Below are 21,848 nucleotides of genomic sequence, written 5' to 3'. Positions count from 1 at the left end.
TTTGAGAGAGTGGCACAGGGTGGCTCATTTGTTCGCCAATGCCCCTGGGAAGTCATAAAATGGTGATCAGCAGCAGCATTTGTGAAGGGCCAGGGGAGAAACCGAACTGCTCCGGCTGCTATTCCTCCCTGTGTGTGTCTGTGTGACAAATAACACTTCGTGGGCTGATTGGAGCAGAGTGGCAGAGGTTAGGAGCTTCTTGATTTGGAAAATGGTTAAGTGCAAACAAATAAATTAGTTGAAAACCTTTGTTAGACAGTTTGATTTGCTTTCTCATGAAGATGCTGGGTTCCAGGCTTTTTCTTTCCATCCCTGATAATTAGAACACACTGAGAGGTCCGTTCAGCCTCTCTCAAGCTCTTGCTGTCAGGGTCTGGGTAGAATGGAGAGACTGGTCTGAAGCTTGTACAGCTGGGGAGCTGTCAGTGCTGACTGATGGGATCTCTGTCAGACTGTGTGGAGGGTGACTGGAAAGGCCTTGTGCAGAAAAAGAGCAAGGTATGGAGCTCTGGAGTACAGGCCTGGAGTCACAAGGACTGGGATTTAGAGCCTGGCTTTGCCACTGCTACCTGAGTGTATTTGTTTCCTGTGGCCACTGTGTTAGATTAGCGTAGTTTGATGGCCTAAAACAACAGAGATTTATTCTTTAGTAGTTTTGGATTCCAGAAGTCTGCGATTAGTATCACTGCGCTGAAATCAAGGTATTGGCAGAGCTGTGCTTCTTCTACAGGTTCTAGGGCACAATCTGTTCCTTGATTTCTTCCAGTTTCTTGGGGCTACCAGCATTCCTTGGCTTGTGACCACATCATTCTAACTTTCAAGACTAACATCTTAAAATCTCTCTCTGTTCTGTCATGATGGCATCTTCTTTTAATGACTATGTCAAATCTCCCACTCCCTCTTTATTTTTTTTACAGAAATTTTTATTTATTTGAAGGACAGAGTTAGAGAGAAGAGGGAGGGAGGGAGGGAGGGAGAAGTCTTCCATCTGCTGGTTCATAGCCCAAATGGCCACAACATCTGGGGCTGGGCCAGGCTGAAGCCAGGACCCAGGAGTTCATCCATGTCTCTCACGTGGGTGCAGGTACACAAGGGCTAGGCCCATCTTCCCTTCTTTGACTACTTTCCCAGGCACTTTAGCAGGGAGCTGGATCGAAAATACAACAGCCAGGACTTGAATGGGTGCCCGTATGAGATGCCAGCATTGCAGGTGGTAGCTTAACCTGTTATGCCACAATGCTGGCCCTTCCTTTTTTTTTTTTTTTTTTTTTTAATAAGGGCACTTGTGATTGTGTTTATGGCCTACTTGTAAATCCAGTATAATCATTCTAAGATCCACATCAGCAAAGTTGTTTTTTCCTTATAAGGAAACATTTACAGGTTCCAGGGAGTAGGACTGGGTGTCTTCAAGGAGTTATTCTGCCTACCATGCTCAGTGACCTTGGGCATATGACTTTCACTAATGTGAGCTTATTTCCTTATTTGTAAAATAAAAATGATAGTATTTTCTATGTTGAATTGCTATAAGACTTAAAGGAGTGGCTGGTGCTCTGCTGTCATAGTGGGTAAAGCCACTGCCTGCAGTGCTGGCAGCCCATATGGGTGCAGGTTCAAGCTCTGGCTACTCCACTTCTGATCTAGCTCTCTGCTATGCCCTGGGAAAGCAGTGGAAGATGGCCCAAGTCCTTGGACCCCTGTACCTGCATGGGAGACCTGGAGGAGGCTCCTGGCTTTGGAGCGACCCCACTCAGGCCGTGGCAGCCATTTGGGGAGTGAACCAGCAGATGGAAGATCTTTCTCTCTCTCTCTCTTTCTCTTTTTCTGCCTCTCTGTAACTCTGCCTTTCGAATAAATAATTCTTAAAAAAACTTAAAAGGAAATCTTGCATGCTAAACATGTTAACATATGTTGAAGTGGTGGAAGGGGGGCTGATTTATTGGTGTAGTGGGTCAAGCTGCTGTTTGCAACACCAGCATCCCATATTGGAGCACCAGTTTGAATCCTGGCTGTTGTGCTTCCAGTCTACCTTCCTGGTAATTTACCTGAGAAGGCAGCAGAAGATGACCCAGATACTTGGGCCCCTGCCATCCACATGGGATACTTCAGTGGATTTCCTGGTTCCTCGCTTAGGCTTGGCCCAGAGTTGGCTATTGCAGCCATATGGGTAGTGAATCAATAGATGATGATCTCTCTTTGATTCTCACTCTCTGTTGCTCTGCCTTTCAAATAAATAAATTAAAAAATTGGCAGGTATTTAGTTGATGCCTACCCAATAAATATTTTTATTATATACATACATGTATGTTACAATATTGTTATTTAGTCATCTTTTATGAAAGGGAGCGGAATCATTCCTTAAGAATTTATTTCTTCAGGGACAGTGCCCCATCCTGCCTACATGGCCTCTTTTGCCCTAGGGTCTTTGCCTTCCACCCTGCATGGTAGCCCCAAGGCCGCTGTCTTACCCAGTCATCTGTTTTCATTAATTGTGAGTGGGCTGGTCTTTAGGAACAGGTCTCCCCCTGTAGAGGGTGGTATGGACTATACGTATCCCTACCACATTTATATGTTGAAGTCCTGTCCCCAAGTGCGGCTGTATATGGAGTAAATAATGAAGATTAAATGAGGTCATTGAGGTCATTTAACCTGTCCCTGCCGCTCTCCCTCTCCTATATGTATATGTATGTGCACACTGAGGAAAGGCTGTGTTAGGATATTTTGAGAAGGCAGCTGTTTGTGAGCAGGGATGCTAGTCTTCACCACAAACTGAATTGCATGTAACCTTGATCTTGGATTTCTCCAGAGTTGTGGAGAAATAAATTACTGTTGTTTAAGCCTCTGGACTCTAGTATTTGTTATGGCAGCATGAGCAGATAAATACAGGGGCTATAACCTGGCTCTTACCCAGTTGTGCCTAGCCACTTAGGGATAAGCCTGGGCTCTGGAATTGTTCCCAGTTACCATTCAGAATAGTTTGCCATGTTGATGCTTTCCCATGGATAATTGTAACTGCATAATGAAGGATGGAAGAATATTATTTTTACAGCAGTAGTTAGTATCTGATAGCTATTAGCCAAAAGGTACGTGTCCCCAGCGAGGTACTGTAAATACATTTTATCTATTCTATTACCTGCTGTTTTGTGAACACATCCCTGAAGCATTTTAATCTTGTTTTTCATACTTGTCTTCAAGTGAGGAATTGTTCTGATTTGCAACTTTGGGGGATAATTACTATGTTCATTAATTTCTGTTCTTTTCTTCCCCTCCATTTATTTCCGGTTCCTTGAGAAAAATTTTCCCTAAATCTATACTAAAGGAGACAAGTCTCTTGATTAAAAGGTTGCTTTATAACACCAGGTTCTCTGGCCCTCTTGGTGTGGTGATGAGAAGGCCGTGCTAGCATCTTCTTGACTGGGCAAAAGTCTCCTTGGTCTGGACTCAGATGTAGCCTGACCTCAGGCTACATCACAGGTTGTTTTTTTTTTTTTTTTTTTTTTGACAGGCAGAGTGGACAGTGAGAGAGAGAGACAGAGAGAAAGGTCTTCCTTTGCCGTTGGTTCACCCTCCAATGGCTGCCGTGGCCGGCGCGCTGCGGCCGGCGCACCGCGCTGATCCGATGGCAGGAGCCAGGAGCCAGGTGCTTTTCCTGGTCTCCCATGGGGTGCAGGGCCCAAGCACCTGGGCCATCCTCCACTGCACTCCCTGGCCACAGCAGAGGGCTGGCCTGGAAGAGGGGCAACCGGGACAGAATCCGGCGCCCCGACCGGGACTAGAACCCGGTGTGCCGGCGCCGCTAGGCGGAGGATTAGCCTAGTAAGCCGCGGCGCCGGCACAGGTTGTTTTTTGTACAAGGATATTCCTGAACAATAGACAGGAGAGTATCATTGTTATTGGTACTTCAATCATAGATGTTAATCAGTACCAGACATAGTGCACTGCATTGTGGGTGCTCAGAGGGGTGCTTAATACTTGTTGGTTACATGAATATGTGGCTGGATAGCAAAGCTGCAGAGGCAGGCCAGGGGTTCAGTGCCTGGATGCTAATGAGTGAGGGGCACTTTAAGCTCCTGGAAATGTAGCCCAGTTGGCGACATCCTCTTGAGCGCCACAATGCCCTCACTCTCGGATCTGTAAGAGGAAGCAATAGAGGAAGAGACCTGCATTCATGATAGTTTAGCTTGCATTTAATTCTGGTGTTTTGGCCTTATGAATCTCTCCTTCATTGTAGACATAGACTGTTACATATGTTCTATGTAAGTGCAGATGTTTTATAAATGCCAAGTGATCATCCAAGACAGTTGAGGGAGGAGGCAGTAACACCATTCATTTGGACAAGTTGGCTCAGGATAGGGTAGAGGCAGGGATGCAAGTGAGTGAGATGTTTGGAAAAGGAACTGAAGAAGATTAGACAGCAGAAGCCAGAAAGGCTTTGAAGTAATCTGTAACAGAATGGGAGCTCAACTTCGACAAGTCTTATCTGGCTAGGTATCCAGGGAAAGAGCTCAGTAAGAATTTCTGTCTGTGAGAATGAGGAGGACAGAGAGCAGACAGCTCAAGTAGTGGGGAAGAAGAATGGTGGACCTTTGATGTGCCTTCTCTGCACCACCTGTCATATTATGCATATGTGATCATATCTATTTATATTCCTCTTCTTGAAGACAAGAGGAAGGGTTCAAGCATGTTCGTTTCTTCATTACTTAACCCTGGGCCCATCACGTGGCTGTACAATATGGCTGATGAACACGCTTAAGGTTAAGGCTTGGGTAAGCCATTCATTAAGAACTGAAATGTGAGGGACTGGGGCAGGGATGGGTTGGCAGGTGCATAACGATTTGGGGGAGGGTTGAATCAGTATAGAATTGAAAAGTGAGTCTGTCACTGATTGTAAATGATCCTTTAAGAATGTATTTGACATCTTTTCTACCTCAACGTCATGCTGGTTGGACTGTTAGATCTGTTCTGTGTGCATACAGAGTGGACATGGTCCCTGTCCTTACCAAGCTTAAGCCCTTACAGGGGAAAGGACAACTCTAAAATAAGGCAAAATAGGTGCTGTGTTCTGGCAGCATCTCCAAATCTGCTGTTGGGTTAGGGAAGGCCTCCAAGAGGAAGTATCTTTTAAACCAAAGCCTATAGGATGAGTACGAATTTGTCAGATAAAGAGGAGGGGAAATTGCCTTCCAAGCAGAGGGAATGACGTGCAGAAGCCTGGAGGTGGGAGATGAGATGCCTTAGAGCACTGGAAAAACTTTGTATGAGTATAAGGCCAACTGTAGACAGGGAGAGGGAAAGAGATGAAACTGCAGGCATTGGTTGAATGGTGGAGGATCTGGGATTTGGGTGTGGAATTTGGCTTTTACTCTGAGGGTCCCAGGGGAAAATCAGCCTGTTGGTTTCAAGCAAATTCATGCTCGGGCTATAGAACTAGTCCCTCTGACGTTTAATCAAGATGTCTGTTTGTGACTTGCTGATCTGTCACCTGAGGCACCTTTGACATTGCAGTGAATTCTGCCCATTTGCTCCATATGACTGTGGGATCTGAAGTGAGATCATTGTCTGCTATAGGCTCAGTCCCTGGTGTTTGATCTCAGACTCGCAGCCCAAGGTAGTGCTGCTGAGCATGTGGGGGTCAGGGCTGCTGCTCCTCCTCCTATTGCTCTGCCCACTTTCGAATCAGAGCGCCTGCACCTTTGCTGCATGTGCTCCACAAACTGAAAATCTCTATGACAATGTGAAATCAGTGGGAAAAGTTTTGGAACTGAGAAATAAAGACCTCTTTACCTTCTCTCCCTGCAAGGGAATTTGAAAAATATAGAAACTCTAAGTTATATGTTAAATATCCTTGGGGTTTCTTTTCCTTTCCTTTTGAAAGTTTTTTCCATTAACCAAAAATCCGACAGAGACGCTCGTGAGAAGATAATTCCTTTTGGCTGGAGCTTAAGCTCCACGTTGTGAGCTTTAAAAATTTTTTTTCATCGGTGGCGGGTTGGGACCCAACCGTGCAGTCACGGGAGCTCCTCACAGTCCTGTTGCTGGGTGAGGGATCTCTGTGAATCTGTATATTTTTCTCTTGTACTTACCTAATGAAAGGCAATTTAAATCAATTTTTAATCAAGGAGATGAATGGGCTATTCTTCCTTTGAAAAGAAACCACAAGGCTCCAAAGTCCTGGATACAATGAAAAGTGAAGTTTTTATTCGTGCATGTACCGTTAGGCATGGCTTTCATGTCAGGCAAACAGTAGGTGCTGTTAAAGTAGCGTTGGAAAGAGGGCATTCCAGGGAAATGCAGGAGAGTGCTTTTCATCTGCCCTTTGACAGTTTGTGCACAAGAGTATTAGTATGTTCCCAGCACTTTGCACAGGTACACAATACATGGTGGGTGCTTGGAGATGTCAGAATAAATGAAAGGATAGTTTTTAAAAACAAGAATTATGAATTGAAAGGCAGAGAGAAGCTGTTAAACGGATGAAAAGATCTTTCATAGATTCATCCCTCAAATGCCTTCAACAACTGGGCTGGGTCAGACCAAAGCCAGGAGCCTAGAACTCAATCTGGGCCTCCCATGTGGTTGGCAGAAACCCAAGAATTTAAGCCATCATATGCTGCCTCCCAGAGTGCACATTACCAGGAAGCTGGAATTAGAAGCAGAGCTGGGACTCAAACCCAGGCACTCAGATACTCATATACTCAGATACGGGTGTTCCAGGTAATATCTTAACTGCCATGCCAAATACTTGCCCCACAAGGATGGCTTTGTGTAGGATTTTCTTTCTCTCCTGTTGCCCTTCCCTCTAGTTTTTCAGCCTGCTATTTGTTAATTTCTTCATCCATTTGTTCATTCAACATAAATTTATTCAATCTGGACTGGTGTGAGGGCCAATTGTAGGGAATGAAGTGAAGGGAAGGCTCCCATTGAAGCACAGTCAGGTCTTTTTTTCCTCTTCATTACCTTTTTTTGTCTTTTGTTTTGGAAAATAGATTTCCAAGGTACTGTCAACACCAACATCATCCTCCTGAAAATTGCCTACTTCCACCTGCTTTGGTGGGAACAAATGGCTCCACCAAATGGTTTTCCGTATGACAAAGGAGGGTTGTAGAGAGAGTTGGAAGACTCTTCAGTTCAGTGGCTGTCCCTGTAATTGGTCTCTGTAGGATGAGCGGAGCAGGGTCATGGGAAGCACAGCTGACCTTGCTTGGATTTGTTTCCTGTAAGTATAGGTCTGTCTTCAGGCTCTAGGTTCCCAAGGCATTGATGTTTCCAGAGGATTCTCATGGACACCAAACCTTCGCTGCAGCCCAGCCTTCAGCTTGCTGCTGCTATTGAATGGGCCCCATGTTAATCCTTTTTATTACTGCATGAGGAAAAGGTTTATTTAGGTTACAGTTCTGGAGGTTGAAGAGTGTGACACATCAGCAAGGCTCTGGTGAGGGTCTCCTGTCAGTGGCATCATAATGTCAGGTGTCCGTGGGAAAGGCAGAGACCACATTATGAGACAGGAAGCAGACAGACACTGGGTTCCTATGCATCAATTCCTTCTGAGGGCATTCCCCTGTGACCTGATGCCCTTCCAGTAGGCTTCACCTGTTAAATATCGTAATTCTGGGGACCAACACACGAACCTTCTGGGGGATACAAACTATATCCAGATGGTAGTGGTGCCTCACTTCATCTGAAGGGTGAAAAAATGGCATTTATGGAGAGCCTTTCAGAGTGTTTCAGGAGCCTGGGTATTGGGAATCCCAGAAACTCTGGGCCCAGCAAATAAGAGATTCATCATAGCTGTGTGCCTTATGCTTCCTCATTCCATGGCTCTGTTCGGGCCTGGCCTTGTTGAAAGCCTGTGGAGGTTGCCTTCACCTGAGAAGTCTGTGAGCAGGAGCGTGGGGAAGGGAGGTCTTTAGTCAAACAAATTGACAGCAGTCGATGAGGAAGGGCAGGTGGGGAAGGAGAGGGAGGCAGTGAGAGCTTCTGTGTTTCTGGCTTGTGCAGTAGAGCTAGGTGATTCTAGAAAAGGGTTGAGCATGTGGTGGGATGAGCAGGAGCTCAGCTTTGGCCTTACTGAGTGTGAAACACACAAGAGGAGAATTTAGTAGGCATACCCCTTAGGGTGATGTGGCACCAACACCACACATAGAGTCTCAGGCTTCTTTCCTGTTCAAGTTATCCACTTAGCCCACAGAGGGGAGATCCACCATGGATGGGAAAGGTAGTCCAACTCTGCATTCTCTTTGAGGGCTCCTTGTGTTTACAGAAACAAAAGGTGGGGTTGGTGCTGTGGTGCAGCTGTTTAACACCCTGGCCTGAAGTGTCTGCATCCCATATGGGTGCCGGTTCGAAACCCGGCTGCTCCACTTTCAATCCAGCTATGGCCTGGGAAAGCAGTAGAAGATGACCCAAGTCCTTGGGCCCCTGTACCTGTGTGGGAGACCTGGAAGGAGCTCCTGGCTCCTGGCTTCAGATTGGCACAGCTCTGGCCTTTGCGGCCAATTGGGGAGTAAACCAGTGGATGGAAGACCTCTCTCTCTGCCTCTCCTCTCTCTGTGTAACTCTGACTTTCAAATAAATAAATAAATAAATCTTTAAAAAAAAAAAAAAAGGTAAGAGTTGGCAAGGGCTAACAAACTACTGAACAGCAAGGCAAAGGGATGAGTTCATGAGAGTCCATAAACCATGGTTACACTCTGAGCTGTGTAGCAGGCTTACAGATTTCTTTCTGTCCTAAGTTCCCCTCTCACCACAGGACAGTTCTGAAAATGAGACAGATTTCTGTAGTTTGCTAAGATAGTACAATGATCTGTGCCTCTGAAACCTATTTATCTCACTTAAGAAGGTTATTCTGTATCATGATGGTATTCCCCTTACCCCCATAGCCCTTTGCTCCAGCATACATTTGTTGAAATAAGTGCATGTTTCTAGTTTCACATTGCATGCCTTCTAAAAGCACTCTTGCCTCTGCCTAGGATGCCTTTATTATTGTTTGTGTTTGGCTAACTCCTTTTCCTCTTAATTTTCAAAGCTCACTTCCTCCAGGAAGTCCTCCCTGACCCCATTCTCCTTGTGCAGTTGTTTGTTCTCTCCTGTCACAGACAAGGCTCTTTCAACCCAGTACTCTCTGTACTGCTGATTTAATCCTCTCTCTCCTGTCTGGAAGCTCTTGGAAGACAAGACCCTGTTTACCTGTTCTTTGTATCCTCAGCACCTGGTGCATATTTGAGATGCAGCATGTCTCAACAAATGAATATTGAGGGATGAATAATCTTCCAGTTAAATGTGTAGGGAGTAGCAACTGGATGAATATTCCATAGTGGGCTTGAGGGCTCTTAATCTTTTCTTTGTGCACAGACTTTTGCCCTTTTGGTAGGATCTTCTCTATGGGAGAGTGAGGTCTTTGCAAAAATATATATTTTTTCCAGATTGATATGACTGTTAACTGCTCATCTTCAGTTTAAATGGCTTTCGTGTGGGTGGAACCACAGGTAGTAAGTGAACAGCACGTCTGGGCTGCGTGGGCACAGCGATCTTGTGTTTTTCTGGATGCTTTCCATGTTTTCGTGAGCAGCAACCCAAACATCTGGCTTTTCTGGAACCAGGGCTCACAGCTCTCTGTTTATGGGAGTGGTTGCCACTGAGGGTGTGAGTCTGTCATGTTAACCGGGCTTCCGCTGCCCAGTGTTTTCTCCTGGTCTTAGCAGTGGCTGCAGTGTCTTAGGGAGAGCTGTCACAAGAGGAGTCTCTGAGCAGTGAGAGTCAGCATAGAAGAATTGGAAAGAATTGCCTTTTGCTTTGCAGAAGGGCAAGGCCATGAGGCAAAACACAGGAAGGTGCAGGAAAGGAGGGGCTGAGTAAAGGAGGTGGTGGTTCTGTGAAGGAACTAGAGTGAACTGCTCCCTGCAGTGAGAGTGAGCAAGGGAGGGCCACTTGGCATCACTCACACCCTTGTTGCTCTTAAACCCATATTGTCTTATTTGTGACCCAGTGGGATTGGGTTCAGCGCATCTGCTACCCTAAACGTAAGCTCCAGATACTTACTGATGGTTGGCTGAGTGTGCTCAGGCTGAAGGCAGTGAGGCAGACAGTGTCCAGGATATGTTTACCTAGGCAGGTAGCTGGCATGTTATTCCCTTTCAACAAATCTGGTTTGGTGGGAAGGCTAGCTGGCAAGCTGTCCCCTTGGAACCTGCTGTGGTGGGAGAGACTTTCTGGGGTCCTACTGTCATCTCCATCACAAGCTCACTCACTGGAACCCAGAGTCCCTTTGCAAGTTCCAGCCCAGGATGCTGCTGTTGGCTGAGCTGTACCCCTGTCAGTTGCAGGCTAGTGACTCCTGGCAGGCTGGGATTTGGTTGGTGGCGTCTTGCAGGGCTCCCTGACCCCACCTGCTGTCACAAATCCTGTTGTGTATCCCTCGTACACAAGTTTGAATGTTTCGTGATATACCATTCTGCAGAAGAAAAGATACCAGATGGGAAAAGTAACTCTCTGGGGTTTATGTGTGCCTTTTTTTTTTTTTTTTAATACACTGAAAACATAAATTGTAGCCTGATTTGGCACTTTTCCATGCTCAGAATGTGTTTATATGTCATGTTCTTGCTGCCCTATTGAGACTAGCAGAGCTGTGAGGAGAAACTACGTCATTAGGAGACTCTAGAAGAAAACCAGGGCTCTCCTGGTACCTCCCAGGGATCTGAGTCCCTCCTATTCCACAGCCAGCCAGGGCCTGGGAACCACTCCCCAGGGCATTGTGCTTTGTGTCAGTGTCCAAATATCTTAAGAAACTTAATTAAGCAACTAATAGACTAGGGATGTTTAAAGTTAAAGTGTGATTTTGTTGACTTTAAACACAGTTATTTAAATATCAGTTAATTAGTGCTTTTTAATATTGCTTCTTGAACTCAAGTTTGGTTACTGCAGTTGACACAGATACTTGACAAACCCAAGTTCAGTGTGGAGGCGTGGGGCACAGTTGGATGTGGACTTGGAGGAGGGGAAGAGAACACATAATTTACAGCTGCTGAAATAATTCAGCTGTTTCCTTTGCTGATTGCTCTCCTCTTTACTGCTGATGCAGTGAATTGTTAATGGAATGGGTTCTTGCTGTGCCAATCAGGGTTGGGATGAGGCCGTTTTGATTGTTGGTAGTAAACTCTGAGATTGGGAAGAACACGTTGAGTTTGAAACTAAAGCCGCATTCCCCCTCAACCTCAGCATAGGATCTAAATACTGGGGTCAGTTGTGATACGAGGGCTGCATGCTGTTGGGTGAAGGTAGACACTGAGCTCTGTGATGTTGTTGACTGCATAAAGAGAGATGCAGGGAGGTGAGAGTCTCTGGGTTCAGCTTACAGAGAGAGCTGCTGACACAGTGCTTGTCCACAGATAGAACAGGCACCGCTGCTGTGGGGGGGGGGGGCGGCGGGGGTGACTGCCCTTCGGAAGGTCTCCATGCCTGAAAAAAGCTGGCCTACATGCCTGCCAGGCCAAGTATCACTACTCTGGTCTGCTCACTTGTTCATCTCAACTCCATCATTCATTCACTTAGTTGTTCATCAGCCATGCTTTGAGTGCTCACTCTGGGTTGGATCCAGCCCTAGTTAGGGACAGAACAGTAAATGAAGGAAGAGCCCTACCTCAGGGATTTCATATTTACCATGCAGTTTGTTGGATATTGGGATAGCTGTACAGAGAATTATGGGAGTACATGAAAGACCAATAGACTATGTCAGATAAAATCCAACAGCATATGAAAGTGATAATCTGACCAAGTTGGGCTTATCCTAAGAATTTGAGGGTGGTTTAACATTAGAAAATGTACATCTAAAATGTGCCATGTTGATAGGGTAGAGGTAAAATATATGGTCATCTCAATAGAAAGAGAAAGCACACTTGAGAAAATTTAACACCTATTCATGATAAAGCCTATTCTTTACCTTGATAAAAAACTTTCTGTCAAAAAGTACTGAAATATTTTATTTTTAAAATTTTTAGAAGAGAGAATGGCACAGTGTGCCCACGTACCTGTTGTCCAGCTTTGGCAATTACCAACCTATGAACAGTTTTAATAGTTTAGTAATTTTTTCATGTATTAGAATAAATACAGCAAAAAGTTTGTCATTCTGACCATTTTTTGTTGTTGTTATTGTTTAAAAGATTATTTACCTGAGGCAGAATTAGAGAGAGGGAGGGAAAGACAGAGAGAGAGAGGTCTTCCAGCTGCTGGTTCATCCCCAAAATGGCTGCAATGGCCCAAGCTGGGCCAGTCTGAAGCCAGGAACTTCTTCCTGGTCTCCCACGTGGGTGCAGGGGCCCAAACACTTGGGCCATTTTCTATTACTTTCTCAGGCCATGGTGTGGAGCTTCATCGGAAGTGGAGCAGCCGGGACACAAACTGGCACCCACATAGGATGCCAGTGCCACAGGTGGATGCTTAACCTACTATACCACAGTGCTGACTCTCGTGACCATTTTTAAAGTATATAATCATGTGGCATATATATGTTTAGTATTTCAACGTTGTGCAACTATCCTACTTTCTTTTTAAAGATTTATTTAAAATTATTTTTTGAAAGGCCAGGTGACACACAGAGGGAAAAGATTAAGAGTTTGTCCATCTGCTAGTTTATTCCCCAAATGACTACAATTGCTGGGGCTGGGCCAGGCCAAAGCAGGGAGCCCAGAACACCATCTGGCTCTCCCATATGGGTGGCAGGGCCCTAGCACTTAGACCATTTTCCACTGCTTTCCCAGGCACATCAGTAGGAAGCTGTATCAGAAGTGGAGCTGTTGGGACTCGAACCTCTGCTCAGACATGGGATATTTAACTCACTGCACCACACTGTTGCCCCACTACTGTTTTTTTTTTTTTTTTTTAAACCTCAACCAGAAACTCTGTACCCATTAAGCAATAACTTTCCATTACCTACTGTAACTGATTGCTTCTGGTGACTCCAGTCTGCTTTCTGTCTATGTGAATTTTCCTATTGTAGATATTTGATGTAAGTGGAATTATACAATATTTGCCCTTTTCATATCTGTCTTATTTCACTTAGCATAATAGTTTCTAGGGCCATCCATGTTGTAGCTTGTATGAGAGCTTCATTTTTTTTGGCTGAATAATATTCTATTGTGATGATATACCACACCACATTTTATAAAAATCCACTTCTCTGTTGATGGATCTTTGAATTATATCTACCTATTGGATGCTGTGAATAGTGCTGCTATGAATCTGTTTGAGTCACCATTTTCAGATCTTTGGGTGTCTGAGTAGAATTCCTGAGTCATATGGTGATTTTATATTTTTTTTCAGATTTATTTAGTTTTTTAAAATGCTGGTTCAGCTGCACTTGGCATATGTTTTTGTCTAATTTGGACAAAGACTGACGTACACGTGCAAAAAATAAATCCTCTTTTGCAACCCAGAACTCATTGATCAGTATTAGTTTTGATACATACAAGCAGGAATAGATGCCTACCGTCGTTAAAAGCGATGGGTGGAGTATTTGTAGCTATAAGGGTTGGTTTTAGGATTAAAGATCTTAATATTATTATTTTCAAAAAAAATAATAAAGTGCTGGTTCATTCCCCAAGTGGCTGTAACAGCAGAGGCTGGGCTAGGTTGAAGCTGGGAGTTAAGAGTTTCATCCAGGGCTCCCACGTGGTTGCAGGGGCCCAAGGAGTTGGGCCATATTCTGCTGCTTTCCCTGGCACATTAGCAGAAAGCTAGGTCAGAAGTGGAGCAGCCCAGATCTGACACCCATATGTAATGCTGGCATTGCAGATGGTGGCTCAATCCACTGCACCATAGAGCCAGCTTCTATGTTTAGATTTTGAAGAGCTGCCATACATTTTCTCAGCACCTGTATCAGTTTACATTCCTACTAGCACTATGTAAAGAGTTCCAGTTTCTCTTTGCCAGTATTTGTTCTTTAAAAAATTTTTGTTTTTATTTTTTGAGACAGAAACAGAAGAAATAAAAGTGTGAGAGTATACTCCCATCCACTGGTTCACTGTCCAAATACCTGTGGTAGTAGGGTAGAGATTCAAAACTGGAACCAGAAACTCAATCCATGTTTCCCATTTGGATGTCAGGAGCCCTGCTAGTTGAGCCATTACCTACCTAGGATCTGCATTGACAGGAAGCTGGAGTCAGGAACCAGAGCTAGGAAATGAACCCAGGTATTCTGATGTGTGATGTGACTGTCCTCACCTCTAGGCCAAATGCTCACCTCTTCCCCCCCCCCCCCAAGGATTTGTTTAGTTATTTGAAATACTGAGCTGCAGAGAGAGGGGGAGAGATTGATATTCCATCTGCTGGTACACTCCCCAAATGACTGCAACAACTGGAGCTGGGCCAGACTGAAGCCAGAAGCCAGGAACTTCTTTTGCATCTCCTATAGTCTCCCCTAAATGCGGAGAACCCAAGTATTTAGGCCATCCTCTGCTGCTTTTTGAGGCACATTAGCAGGGAGCTGGATTGGAAGTGGAGCTGCCATATTAAAATTTCCATCCGTGAATCCAAAACATCTTTGCATTTATTTAGGTCTTTTATTTTCTTTAGCAGTGTTTTATAGTTTTTAATATACAATTTTTGTGTCTCATGATATTTATAAATATTTTATTATTTTTTGATGCTGTTTTAAGTGTAATTACTTTCTTAATTTCCTTTTTGGATCGTCCTTGCTGGTATGTAGAAATAAAACTGATTTTTGAATATTCATTTTGTGTCATGCAACTTTGCTGAGAATGTCTTTTATCTCCAATTGGTTTTTTGTTTGGGTAGATTATTTAGGATTTTTTTTTTAAAGATTTATTTATTTGAAAGTCAGAGTTACACAGAGAGAGGAGAGGCAGAGAGAGAGAGAGAGAGAGAGAGAGAGGTCTTCCATCTAATGGTTCACTCCCCGATAGGCCACAACGGCTGGAGCTGTGCTGATCTGAAGCCAGGAGCTTCTTCCAAGTCACCCTTTTGGGTGCAGTGGCCCAAGGACTTGGGCCATCTTCTACTGCCTTCCTAGGCCATAGCAGAGAGCTGGATCAGAAGTGGAACATCTGAGACGAAAACCAGTGCTTCAGGCCAGGGCGTTTACCCACAGCGCCAGCCCCCCTCCTTTTTTTTTTTTTTTTTAAAGATTAGGATTTTTTTACATGTAAGATTATGTCTTCGGCATATAGAGGTAGTTTTGCTTATTCTTCCGTGAAGAAGTCTTTTATCTTTTTCTCACCTAATTGCTTTGGGTAGAATGTTAAATGTTATGTAGAACAGACTGGTGAAATCAGGCATCCTTGTCTTATTCCTGGTCTTATGGGGAAGGTTTCAGTCTGTCACCACTGAATATGTTAGCTGTGGATAATTTCTTTCTTTTTTTATTTTTTATTTATTTTTTTGACAGGCAGAGTGGACAGTGAGAGAGAGAGACAGAGAAAGGTCTTCCTTTTGCCATTGGTTCACCCTCCAATGGCCGCTGTGGCCGGCGTATCGCGCTGATTGAAGCCAGGAGCCAGGTGCTTCTCCTGGTCTCCCATGCAGGTGCAGGGCCCAAGGACATTGGGCCATCCTCCACTGCACTCCCGGGCCATAGCAGAGAGCTGGCTTGGAAGAGGGGCAACCAGGACAGAATCCGGTGCCACAACCTGGACTAGAACCCGGTGTGTTGGTGCCACAGGCGGAGGATTAGCCTATTGAGCTGTGGCGCCGGCTTGATAATTTCATATATGCCCTTTTTTGTAGGATATTCTCTTCTTTACCTGGTGTTTTTATCATGAAAGGGTATTGGGTTTTGTCAAATGCTTGTTTTGTATCAATTGAGATGATGTAGTTTTTTTCTTTCATTAATGTGAAAGAATTAATTCATTAATGTTTGTTGTTGCTTTTCATATGTTGAGCCACTTTTGTACAAGCGCATTTTAAAAAGTTTATGGAAAGCGGACTGGCACTGTGGTGTAGTGGATTAAAGCCCCATCCTGCAGAGCTGGCATCCCATATGGGTGCCAATTTGTGTTCCTGTCTACTCCATTTCTGATCCAGCTCTCTGCTAATGCACCTGGGAAAACAGTCGAGGATGGCCCACGTCCTTGGGCCCGTATACCCACTTAGGAGACCCGGAAGAATCTCCTGGCTCCTGGCTTTGGATTGGCGCAGCTTCAGCCATTGTGGCCATTTGGGGGGTGAACCGGTGGATGGAAGACCTCTCTCTGTCTCTCCCTACCTCCTTCTCTAACTCTGTCTTTCAATCAAACAAAACAAATCTTGGGAAAAAAAGATTATGGAAAATGAAAGATAAGTTGGAGCCAATGCTGTGGCATAGCAGGCAAACCACTGCCTGCAGTGCTGGCATCCCATATTGGCACCGGTTTGAGTCCATTTTTGATCCACTTGCTCCACTTCTGATCCAGCTCTCTGCTATTGCCTGGGAAAGCAGTAGAAGATGGCCCAAGTCCTTATATCCCTGCACCTTCATGGGATACACCGAAGAAGCTCCTGGTTTCACATCGGCACAGCTTCAGCTGTTGCAGCCATCTGGAGAGTGAACCAGTGGATGGAACACCTCTCTCTCTCTGTTTCTCTCTCTCTCTGTCTCTCTCTCTGCCCTCCTTCTCTCTGTGTGTAACTCTGACTTTCAAATAACTAAATACTTCTTTAAAAAAAGATAAGTTCCTTTCGTTGTAAAAAATTGTGGAATCCATATGTAGTTTTTTTTTTAATGTGTTTTCCACTTTTTTTTTTTTTTTTTTTTGACAGGCAGAGTGGACAGTGAGAGAGAGAGACAGAGAGAAAGGTCTTCCTTTGTCTTTGGTTCACCCTCCAATGGCCGCTGCGGCCGGCGCACTGCACTGATCCGATGGCAGGAGCCAGGTACTTCTCCTGGTCTCCCGTGGGGTGCAGGGCCCAAGTACTTGGGCCATCCTCCACTGCACTCCCTAGCCACGCGGAGAGCTGGCCTGGAAGAGGGGCAACCGGGACAGAATCCGTAGCCCCGACCGGGACTAGAACCCGGTGTGCCGGTGCCGCAAGGTGGAGGATTAGCCTGCTGAGCCGCGGCGCCGGCCTGTGTTTTCCACTTTTTGAAGACCCATTATATTCCTGAGATAAATGCCACTTTGTCATGTGTGTAATCCTCTTGATATGCTGCTGGATTTGGCTTGCTAGTATTTTATTAATGATTTTGTCATGTATATTCATAAGGTATATATTGGGATATGCTTTTCTTGTCATGTCTTTGTCTTGCTTTGGTATTTGGATAATGCTGGCCTCATGTAATGAATTAGGAAGTGCTCCCTTTTCTTCTATTTTTGTTTTTGGAAGAGTGTGAGAAGGACTGGTGTACCACTACGCCTTTAAACAAGCAGCTGACAAGCCAGTTAGCCCTGGGCTCTAGCTTGGGGTTTGTATTTGGAGCTCCAGTCTTGAAGCTGAGCTAGGTCAACCTTTCCATGCTTTTCTGCCACCTCCATCTTGGCCACCTGTTTAGGGAGCCAGTCTTACTGAAGAGGCAGACTGAAAGCTGCCCTGGTACACAGGTTGAATTGGTAAATTGGCTTTTAGCTTTTTCCACATATTCTGTTTCCTTGAGCTGATGGATGAAGGGTCTGAATAAAAGGAATGCAGAATAGAAACAAGGCCTCTGAGCCATTCCAGGGGTCAATACAAACCAGCTGTAGAGGGAATGAGTTCTGTGTTAAAAATAATGCTTACATGTTTTCTCAGATACCTAACATTTTAGGATAAAATATCCCATTCAGTACAGCTTCCTACAATTCTAACTTCGCATCTGATAGTAGAGGTGGCCACATGTACTTTTTCTGGGACACTAATTCTTACATGTTGTGCTGTTTGTGCTCTGGTGCTTCCATGTGACAGTATTTTAGGACCTGTTTTCATGTATTACCTCAGTCTGTATTTTTACCTGTGTTTAATGACCTTATTTTCTATTGTGATATTCTAGATGACTTTTTTTCCCTCAGTCATATTACTACACAGTGAAGCTACAGCAGTGAGTTAGGCATGCAATCCTCTCTTCCCTTGTTGAGCTCCCCATCAGGTGGATTCTAGTTGTTATGGGACTGAGAAATCTAACGTCACTGCCAGCTGTTGGGAGGATGAGGAAGTTGTGTGGTCCCTAGCTCTGGTTCCTGTTGCTGCCTCCTAAGATTTAAGTAAGACCTTGGCAGGACAGTGGCAGTTGTGCATGTAACTGGGCTCTAAGCAGAGTCCAGGATGGAGAACACGGGAAATGTGGTGGAGGTGGCTCTGAAATGGGGCTGCCGCAGCACGGAAGGCTGCTGTTTCCTAGGCAATATTCTGCCTAATATTTTTAGCGCGTGGTCACAGCAGAACTAAATGTAGTTTCTGATCCCAAATTGGTAATAAATGTAGACGTATTTAGAGTCAGAAACAATGCATTTAAAATCTCTGCTCCTTAATTGTCCTGCCAAGTGCTGAGTTTAGGTTTCTTTGTTTCTTGGCTACCTACCCAGCCTCCCACCATCTCTTGGAGAAGGTGCCCGAATTTTCTCTGGGTGTTAGGTGGGATTGTGAAACCCGTGAGTTACAGCTCCCTGAGCTGTATTGAGAGGCATCTGATTTTTGTGTTTCTGCCCACGTATGTAAATGTGTACACTTTAAGATTCATCTCCCTTTCAAGATTTTAAGGATCTGGTATTATAAATAGTGTTAGGCTCTCAGGCGTGTTAGAAACAAAATAAAACATAATGGTTTCGTCAGTGATGTACCTGGAGGACATCGTGGTGATAGTGTGTTCCTGCCTTGGTGACCCGTCCTTGTATTGCTGCTAAGTGCTTTTGTAAGTAAATGCTGTTTTCTTGGGGCTCCTCAATTAGTTTAAGGAGCACCCTAATTGCTGCCTGCTTCATCATTACAAAGTTGCAATTTGTGTCTCAGGTTGCCCAGAACAGTATCCATTTTCTCATGGAATGTTCCTTAAGGGGGCTTTCTGTTCTGTAATTGTTCTGTCTGAGACTCAGAAGTGGAAGGCTATCTTCCCCACTTATTTTAAACAGACATCAACTACCTGAGGGCAGTGGCGGTGTCGTCTATGCTCTCTTCTCTGGCAATGGTGCCCCATGTGCACAGGGAGCCAAGGTTCATGCAGAACTGTCTTTGGTGCTTGTTTCCAGAGTGTGAATTTTGCTGATTGCTTATAAGCCATAGTATTGCAGAATAAAGTAGGGGGTGCTTTCTGATTGGCAGGACATCCTTTAGGTGCTTTGGACTGGAAGTCCCTACCTTTTTCTCTATTTTATTCCCAATAACACATGATATTCTCGGGAAGGTTAGCGATAGCAGGGGAAAGGAGAGATGAACTCTGATCCTCCCTGTCCTTGTACTGTGGTGTGTGGGTGGGTGAGTGTGTGAAAGTTCCTGGTTCTCCTTGGGAGCAGGCTGTAGAAAAAGTTCCCTGCCTCCTGTCCAGAAGCCCAGGTGTTATTTCACAAGGGAAGGGAAAAAGGAAGTTGTGGGGTCCTTAATCCCTGGATGCCAGCTGCCTCTGTCTAGGGTAATCTCAGCAGCCTACAGCTGTTGCCCCTACCTGTCTATCCCTGCCCTCCTTCAGTAACTCTTCTGGTTGCTGGGAGAGCAATGGCAGAAATTAGAAGGCAGTTCTGAGTCATCAGGAAGCTGGACTCTGAAGCGTCTGCTTTTGGTCAACTGTCACTGATGCAGAGCCAGCCAGCACTGCTTAGAGGTTTCAGTGGAAGTGTGTCTGCAGCCACCCAATGTGTAGTCCAGGTGTGTGGGTAGACTTGTAGCTCCAGGATGCTGGGCTGCAGGAAGCTTGGCTGGCAAAGCAGAAGACAAATCTGTGTGGAGATGAAGCCCTCAGTGCTTTTTTTTTTTTTTTTTAAAGATTTATATATTTATTTGAAAGTCTTAGTTACACACAGAGAGAAGGAAAGGCAGAGAGAGAGGTCTTTCATCCACTGGTCCACTCCTCAGTTGGCTGCAACGGCCAGAGCTGTGCCTATCCAAAGCCAGGAGCCAGGAACTTCTTCCTGGTCTCCCACGTGGGTGCAGGGGCCCAAGGACTTGGGTCATCTTCTACTGCTTTCCCAGGCCATAGCAGAGAGCTGGATTGGAAGTGGAGCAGCCGGGCTCAAACCAGCGCCCATGTGGGATGCTGGCACTGCAGGTGGTAGCTTTACCTGCTGTGCTGCTGCACTGGCCCCCTGGCCCTCAGTGCTTTTGCTTATCCTACCCTTCACTCAGAATTATCTCTAATAATAGTAGCAAGAACTTCGAGCTTCTTGAGCCCTCATTTTGTGTGAAACGTTATGCTCTCTGATGTATATCAGCTCATTTAGTACAGATATCCATGCTATAGAATACTTACTATTGAGTCCCTTAATAGATGAAGGAATTGAAATGTAGAGAGGTTAAACATCTTGGCCAAAGTCATACAGCTCGTTGGGGAGATCTGGGTTGGAACCTATTACAGTGGAGTGGAGTGGGATGGTGCTTCTGATAACCTCTGTGGTTGTCATCAGATACCAGCTTATCACTCACAGGTTCTCAGGCAGGGAGCAAATGCAGGGAGCAGGTCTTCTTGCCTGATTTTCTGCTAGGAGCTTTACAATTTAGAGCATAGTGGAACGTACAATGACCAGGTACAGGGTCTCTCTCTAGTTTACCTGTTCACTTGCTGATGTACTTAGTCAAGCCCCATTCCCCTTTCCGAGCTCTCTGCTTCACCTGCTATGAAGAAGCAACCGTTGGTTTGGCATTGTGGTGCAGTGGGTGAAGCTGCCACTTGTGATGCTGGCATCCCATATGGGAGTGCTGGGTTGAGTCCTGACTGCTCTACTTCCATTCCAGTTTCTGTTAATGTGCCTGGGAGGGCAGTGGATGATGATCCAAGTACTTGGGGAGACCTGGATAGAGTTTTTGGCCCAGTCTTGGTTGTTGAGGCCATGGGGAGAGTTAACCAGTAGATGGAATCATTCAGTTTCTCTTTTTCTCTCTATACATCTTTCTCCCTCCCTTTCAAATAATCAACTAGTAACTTTTTTTTTTTTTTTTTAACAGAGGAACAGTCTTGTTTTATGTATTTCCTCTTGGGGTGTCAGGATAACAGATTAGTTGGAAATGATCTTAGATATATCATTCTGGCCTCCACTTTCTGAATTCTTGCCAGGTAGTTGGATCTCTATGAGGGGAGTGCTTGGTGCTGGACTCTGGGAGATGTTTTTGCTCCCTGTGCAGCTGGGAAGCATGAATGATAAGAGGTGAAGCCACACAGGGAACAAGTGAGCTGACTGCTGTTGGATGCAAAGGCTTTCTTTCTCCTGAATGTCTGGGCCTTTGCAGTAGGCAGTTCTGTGTCAAGGATGTCAAGGAACTCTGTGTGTGTATGTGTGTATGTGTGTGTGTATTGTAGAAACCTGGCTGTAGTAGAGGTGGGTTTCTCCACAAGAGGGCCCCAGTAGGTTCCCCTTAAAATTTCCATTTTAATAAAAAAGGTGCTTTTTTATTTATACTGTTACAGAACAAATAAGGTGATGAATCCAGTTTCTGTGACTGATTTCACAGTCCACTGGAGAGAGAGCATGGTCTGTGGAAATAGCATGGGTTCTGGGGCCAAACTGGATTGAATCCTGACTCTACTACTCTCTGGCTACATGAACTCTGGCAAGTTGCTTAACCTCTCTGGATTCTGGTCCCCTCATGGGTGGAATTAGCAGCATACTGGAACCAACTCTGGGTTGTGGTGAAGAGCAAATGAGCTTAATACTTGGCTTGGAACATATGAAATGCTCTCTAAATGTTGACTGTAAATATTATTTGACAAAATTTATTTTCCTCTGGGATACATTTGAATATGGAATGAGGAG

The 21,848-nt window shown here is 44.9% G+C and overlaps 1 protein-coding gene and 1 non-coding gene across 4 annotated transcripts in view; both read left to right on the top strand.

The window, feature by feature from the left end:
* Positions 1-21,848, top strand: part of SIL1 (SIL1 nucleotide exchange factor) — a 276,780-nt gene that overhangs the window by 62,840 nt on the left and 192,092 nt on the right. The window lies entirely within an intron of this gene.
* On the top strand, positions 13,341-13,467 carry LOC127490872 (small nucleolar RNA SNORA40). Its single transcript, XR_007919262.1, has one exon. It is a non-coding gene; the product is annotated as a small nucleolar RNA SNORA40 (small nucleolar RNA).

Source organism: Oryctolagus cuniculus, chromosome 6, assembly GCF_964237555.1.
Source record: "Oryctolagus cuniculus chromosome 6, mOryCun1.1, whole genome shotgun sequence".
Taxonomy (NCBI): domain Eukaryota; kingdom Metazoa; phylum Chordata; class Mammalia; order Lagomorpha; family Leporidae; genus Oryctolagus; species Oryctolagus cuniculus.
Note: the sequence above shows the minus strand (reverse complement) of the source record. Positions and strands in the feature narration are given on the sequence as shown.